General features: G+C 46.1%; 1 pseudogene; it reads right to left on the bottom strand.

The window, feature by feature from the left end:
• The window catches only part of LOC118371211 (patatin-like phospholipase domain-containing protein 7), a 29,420-nt pseudogene extending 22,214 nt beyond the window's left edge, over nt 1-7,206 (bottom strand).
• Nucleotides 7,207-7,546: the final 340 nt, after the last annotated feature.

The raw sequence follows: 7,546 nt of genomic DNA on the forward strand, positions 1-7,546 counted from the left end.
TCCCTCCGCAAGGCTATTAAACAAGCTAAGCTTCAGTACAGAGACAAAGTAGAATCTCAATTCAACGGCTCAGACACAAGAGGCATGTGGCAGGGTCTACAGTCAATCACGGACTACAAGAAGAAAGCCAGCCCAGTCACGGACCAGGATGTCTTGCTCCCAGGCAGACTAAATAACTTTTTTGCCCGCTTTGAGGACAATACAGTGCCACTGACACGGCCTGCAACGTCTCTCCTTCACTGCAGCCGAGCTGAGTAAGACATTTAAACGTGTTAACCCTCGCAAGGCTGCAGGCCCAGACGGCATCCCCAGCCGCGCCCTCAGAGCATGCGCAGACCAGCTGGCCGGTGTGTTTACGGACATATTCAATCAATCCCTATACCAGTCTGCTGTTCCCACATGCTTCAAGAGGGCCACCATTGTTCCTGTTCCCAAGAAAGCTAAGGTAACTGAGCTAAACGACTACCGCCCCGTAGCACTCACTTCCGTCATCATGAAGTGCTTTGAGAGACTAGTCAAGGACCATATCACCTCCACCCTACCTGACACCCTAGACCCACTCCAATTTGCTTACCGCCCAAATAGGTCCACAGACGATGCAATCTCAACCACACTGCACACTGCCCTAACCCACCTGGACAAGAGGAATACCTATGTGAGAATGCTGTTCATCGACTACAGCTCGGCATTCAACACCATAGTACCCTCCAAGCTCGTCATCAAGCTCGAGACCCTGGGTCTCGACCCCGCCCTGTGCAACTGGGTACTGGACTTCCTGACGGGCCGCCCCCAGGTGGTGGGGTAGGCAACAACATCTCCTCCCCCGCTGATCCTCAACACGGAGGCCCCACAAGGGTGCGTTCTGAGCCCTCTCCTGTACTCCCTGTTCACCCACGACTGCGTGGCCACGCACGCCTCCAACTCAATCATCAAGTTTGCGGACGACACAACAGTGGTAGGCTTGATTACCAACAACGATGAGACGGCCTACAGGGAGGAGGTGAGGGCCCTCGGAGTGTGGTGTCAGGAAAATAACCTCACACTCAACGTCAACAAAACTAAGGAGATGATTGTGGACTTCAGGAAACAGCAGAGGGAACACCCCCCTATCCACATCGATGGAACAGTAGTGGAGAGGGTAGCAAGTTTTAAGTTCCTCGGCATACACATCACAGACAAACTGAATTGGTCCACTCACACTGACAGCGTCGTGAAGAAGGCGCAGCAGCGCCTCTTCAACCTCAGGAGGCTGAAGAAATTCGGCTTGTCACTAAAAGCACTCACAAACTTCTACAGATGCACAATCGAGAGCATCCTGGCGGGCTGTATCACCGCCTGGTATGGCAACTGCTCCGCCCTCAACCGTAAGGCTCTCCAGAGGGTAGTGAGGTCTGCACAACGCATCACCGGGGCAAACTACCTGCCCTCCAGGACACCTACACCACCCGATGTTACAGGAAGGCCATAAAGATCATCAAGGACATCAACCACCCGAACCACTGCCTGTTCACCCCGCTATCATCCAGAAGGCGAGGTCAGTACAGGTGCATCAAAGCTGGGACCGAGAGACTGAAAAACAGCTTCTATCTCAGACTGTTAAACAGCCACCACTAACATTGAGTGGCTGCTGCCAACACACTGTCATTGACACTGACCCAACTCCAGCCACTTTAATAATGGGAATTGATGGGAAATTATGTAAATATATCACTAGCCACTTTAAACAATGCTACCTTATATAATGTTACTTACCCTATTCATCTCATATGCATACGTATATACTGTACTCTACATCATCGACTGCATCCTTATGTAATACATGTATCACTAGCCACTTTAACTATGCCACTTTGTTTACTTTGTCTACATACTCATCTCATATGTATATACTGTACTCGATACCATCTACTGTATGCTGATCTGTACCATCACTCATTCATATATCCTTATGTACATATTCTTTATCCCCTTACACTGTGTATAAGACAGTAGTTTTGGAATTGTTAGTTAGATTACTTGTTGGTTATCACTGCATTGTCGGAACTAGAAGCACAAGCATTTCGCTACACTCGCATTAACATCTGCTAACCATGTGTATGTGACAAATAAAATTTGATTTGATTTGATTTGGTGAAACCTAGGTAATTGTGAAGCGCTAGGAAGGTCACTCTCTGCAGGCGCACCATGATGATCTAGAAAGGACAACAAAAAGTAACCACGGCCACACTGTTTTAGGAGAGCAGAACAGAATACAGCCAGGCTGTGTCCCTGAAAATACTAAATACTCAGCCATTTTGTATCTTGCGGTGAGCTGTGTAGCTACAAAATAATGTTTCAGTTGCATACAAACCAGTCAGGGGTGTAATCTCCAGTATTTCAGTGAGATTATATAATCGCTGATTTCCCTATCTACAGACCACATCCCAAATGACATTGAATCAGTTGGGCCCTGGTCAAAAGTAGTGCACTATACAGGGAATAGAGTGCCATTTGGGACGAAGCCTAGGACAGTCTGTCAATGTTAGTAACAGTACCTGGATAACGCGGACCAGAGTCTCTGGGTATTTCTCAAACACACACTGGAAGGCAGCAGCTGGAAGACGCAGTATGGTAGAAGGGGCTGCAGCTCTGGCAGATACAGTCTTGTAGGGGGCTGAGTGACCCTGGGATGCATAAGGTGGTAGAGGACGAGAGGAATTCATTCTAGTTTAGTTCAGTGGTGGCTGGTGTCACTTTAAACCAGAGGACGGGCTCCTTGTAATGGCTGGAATGGAATAATGGAATGGTATAAAATACATCAAGCACATGGTTTTCCATTCCAGCCATTACTATGAGTTGTTTGCCCCTCACCAGCCTCCTGTGTCTTAGGTACTTATCAGAGTGGAGCGGATATATAAACATGCGCTAGTTGAGTCAAAGGGTAAATGACAGAGTGGAAAGCGTAACATACAGTGATGACATCCAGGATACTGAGCAGACTGTGGACACTGTCTCCTGGCAACACCTCCTTCACGACCACATCTGTCCCATCCTATAACAACAAAATACATTTCATTTGCATTTGACAGTCAAATTTGACATACATAATACATGTAGTTGTAAACACATCGTAATGTTGGAGACCTTCATGACCTTGTTTCATGAAATGTTTGTCAAAGATGGAATACAATTTCCTTTCAATCACTGCAAATACCTTTGTCATTTTCCTATTCATTGAGGTGAAATAACATTGTCTCCAGCACCAGATAGATATAGCATGTGAAGACCTTACACTCTCATGTATGCAGAGCTCCAGACGGCCATCTTGCACCACGTAGATGCTGTCGTCGATGTCCCCGGGACGGAAGAGAGGCTCCATCTCATGGAGCTGCACAAACACCATGTGACGACACAGCTCCAGGAACAGAGGCTTCTCAAAGTTGTCCAGGACCCTGGTGAGATGGATTACACAGGGGTGATCACTCACAGGCTTTGCTAACACAACTGTTGGTAATGCAACACCTTACAACATGAGAACCCATAATTGACTCAGTCTAGGTGAGGGATACTCAAATCTGGACCTTGAGTCTAGGTACACTTCTGTTTTTATTTTTTATCTGGTAGTTAATTGAACTCACCAGGTGTCCTGGGTTTGTTGTTGTTTAACCATTTAAAAAATCTATATATAATAATTATCCAGGCGAGTCAATGAAGAACAATTTCTTATTTACAATGACGGCCTGGATTAAAGTGCAAGAATGAGAATTATCAGTGTAACTGGACTCAAGGTCCAGATTTGAGTATCCCTGGTCTAGGTGTTGACGTATGTTTACGGTTCCCTCACCTGACGTTCTTGAGCATGTAGAGCATCTCAGAGGGCAGGTGGGAGTTCTGCACATCAAACTCTGTGAGGTCAGCCTCCAGCAGAGAGGGAGGGGGCTCCTTAGCCACCAGGGTGGGAGGCTCCTTCCTAATGTGCAGGATTCTAGGTCCCAAGAAACAAAGAGATCTTCTGTTGAATCTGACAATTAATCTTAATGGTTGTACAGTCGTCTCAAATAAAACTGTGAAGGACCTCGGCGTTACTCTGGACCCTGATCTCTCTTTTGAAGAACATATCAAGACCATTTCGAGGACAGCTTTTTTCCATCTACGTAACATTGCAAAAATCAGAAACTTTCTGTCCAAAAATGATGCAGAAAAATTAATCCATGCTTTTGTCACTTCTAGGTTAGACTACTGCAATGCTCTATTTTCCGGCTACCCGGATAAAGCACTAAATAAACTTCAGTTAGTGCTAAATACGGCTGCTAGAATCCTGACTAGAACCAAAAAATGTGATCATATTACTCCAGTGCTAGCCCTCTACACTGGCTTCCTGTCAAAGCAAGGGCTGATTTCAAGGTTTTACTGCTAACCTACAAAGCATTACATGGGCTTGCTCCTACCTACCTCTCTGATTTGGTCCTGCCGTACATACCTACACGTACGCTACGGTCACAAGACGCAGGCCTCCTAATTGTCCCTAGAATTTCTAAGCAAACAGCTGGAGGCAGGGCTTTCTCCTATAGAGCTCCATTTTTATGGAACGGTCTGCCTACCCATGTCAGAGACGCAAACTCGGTCTCAACCTTTAAGTCTTTACTGAAGACTCATCTCTTCAGTGGGTCATATGATTGAGTGTAGTCTGGCCCAGGAGTGGGAAGGTGAACGGAAAGGCTCTGGAGCAATGAACCGCCCTTGCTGTCTCTGCCTGGCCGGTTCCCCTCTTTCCACTGGGATTCTCTGCCTCTAACCCTGTTACGGGGGCTGAGTCACTGGCTTGCTGGGGCTCTCTCATGCCGTCCCTGGGGGGGGTGCGTCACCTGGGTGGGTTGATTCACTGTTGTGGTCAGCCTGTCTGGGTTGGCGCCCCCCTTGGGTTGTACCGTGGCGGAGATCTTTGTGGGCTATACTCGGCCTTGTCTCAGAATGGTAAGTTGGTGGTTGAAGATATCCCTCTAGTGGTGTGGGGGCTGTGCTTTGGAAAAGTGGGTGGGGTTATATCCTTCCTGTTTGGCCCTGTCCGGGGGTGTCCTCGGATGGGGCCACAGTGTCTCCTGACCCCTCCTGTCTCAGCCTCCAGTATTTATGCTGCAGTAGTTTATGTGTCGGGGGGCTAGGGTCAGTTTGTTATATCTGGAGTACTTCTCCTGTCCTATTCGGTGTCCTGTGTGAATCTAAGTTTGCGTTCTCTAATTCTCTCCTTCTCTCTTTCTTTCTCTCTCTCGGAGGACCTGAGCCCTAGGACCATGCCCCAGGACTACCTGACATGATGACTCCTTGCTGTCCCCAGTCCACCTGGCCATGCTGCTGCTCCAGTTTCAACTGGCCTGGGCCCTAGGACCATGTCCCAGGACTACCTGACATGATGGCTCCTTGCTGTCCCCAGTCCACCTGACTGTGCTGCTGCTCCAGTTTCAACTGTTCTGCCTTATTATTATTCGACCATGCTGGTCATTTATGAACATTTGAACATCTTGGTCATGTTCTGTTATAATCTCTACCCGGCACAGCCAGAAGAGGACTGGCCACCCCACATAGCCCGGTTCCTCTCTAGGTTTCTTCCTAGGTTTTGGCCTTTCTAGGGAGTTTTTCCTAGCCACCGTGCTTTTACACCTGCATTGTTTGCTGTTTGGGGTTTTAGGCTGGGTTTCTGTACAGCACTTTGAGATATCAGCTGATGTACAAAGGGCTATATAAATAAATTTGATTTGATTTGATTTGATTCTGGGACACAGAGTGTTAGCCTTAGTGTGTGGTGTTCAAACTCATCCTTAAAACTAACAAAACTTGGTCAAATTGTTCCCCATCAGGAAAGGAGAGGTTATCACTTCAGGTATCATCTGAATACACAATGTAGTCATGACTCACTTTCGTGCTATAGACAGGACTTTAGTTCTCTTCCTGATTCGCTGCTTCTGGGACCCTGAGGTAGAGATAGGGGTTGAGGTAGAGGACAAGGTCTGCACCTGGTATGGAGAAAAACAGGGAGACATATTTTTATTTAAATATACTCTGTGGAACCAGCCTGAACTCGCAGTAGCTCCCATTCTGACAAGTGAAGTCAAATGAAACCAGAGCGCAGTGCTCAGTCCGCTTGACCAGGCTACAGTGGAGCCTAACATACGGACAATCTACTGTATCTCTATGTACTATTTATACTAACAATAACGCCAAACAGTTATGGGAGACACACTAGACAAAATATGTGAGTGACTGACCTTTCTCATGATCTTTCTGCCATAAAACATAACTTTGTCTCTTTTCCTGAAGCGATAGTGAGGCTGTTCCTCCTCTGGAAAACACATACAGAAACATGCTATGAACATATTAGGCCTAAATGGCTTTTAGAGCCATTTAGTTTTTTGGGGGGTTCATTACAATGTTACAAACTTGAACAATGTTCACTATTTTACTGGTTTCAAATATTTTGGTTTCAAATATTTGCTAATACAAGTAGGTAGTTACTGTAAAACAACTGATTCTAACAATTAAATCAAATAGTAAGCTCTTCAGTTATGAGGGAATGGAGGAAGGGAATACAGACTGTACTGTTCGTATCTTCTGTAGAACAAAAACACAACAACGCCTATGAGAGTCACTCCCACCACAGCCAGTACAGCTACGATCAGCAAACCAGTCCACTCTGAGGGGAAAAGAAGATGATTATTTGGCGTGAAACAAACCACATCCACACTAATATATTGGCTAAGCGTTTGTCCCAAATGACACCCCATTCTCTATAAAATGCACTACTTTAGACCAGAGCCCTAGTAGGCCTACACTGGGAGCAATTTGGGACGCAGAAACAGTAGGCTTTTGGCATGCTGATCTAAGAACAGCCACAAAAGCATTTTTTTGCAGAGTAAGTGCTGGAGAAGAAAGTGTTGGGTAGCTACCTACCAATGGCAATGGCATAGCAGTCTCTGTTCTGTCCTCCACCCAATGTTGCATCCTGGCCTTGATTTCACTGCCAAGAGGCACCAGGCTCTACAAAACCCAAAGGAAACCAACATTCATCTGATGTGTATTCATGACCAGGCATATAGGAGGTTAGATAGAGGAATGGAATCAAAGACTGCATATTAGACAGGGTAATAGAGTGTGTAGGAGACATACAACTTGGTTTATTACTGGGTATGGACTGCAGCTGTCCTCATCTTTGTCATCCACCTTGTCATCCATTCCTGGCAACAACAAAACAAGGTCACAGTGGAAGAGACTGTAGAAAATATCAGAAAGTCTTTCTCACACACTTCAATCATTCCATACAGTGATGGGCCTGATCAGAAAGTCTTTCTCACACACTTCAATCATTCCAAACAGTGATGGGCCTGATCAGAAAGTCTTTCTCACACACTTCAATCATTCCATGGGGTTAAAGGTGCATTGTGTGAATTATTGAACTCCTAAAAAGTAATTAAGGCAAAAGACATCCCCTAACAAAACAGATTAGAAATGAGAACACTGGATCACTCACTGGCTGTAGTCACAGAGAACTGGCACAGTGTGACTTTCTGCTGCA

Source organism: Oncorhynchus keta, chromosome 25 (assembly GCF_023373465.1).
Source record: "Oncorhynchus keta strain PuntledgeMale-10-30-2019 chromosome 25, Oket_V2, whole genome shotgun sequence".
NCBI lineage: Eukaryota > Metazoa > Chordata > Actinopteri > Salmoniformes > Salmonidae > Oncorhynchus > Oncorhynchus keta.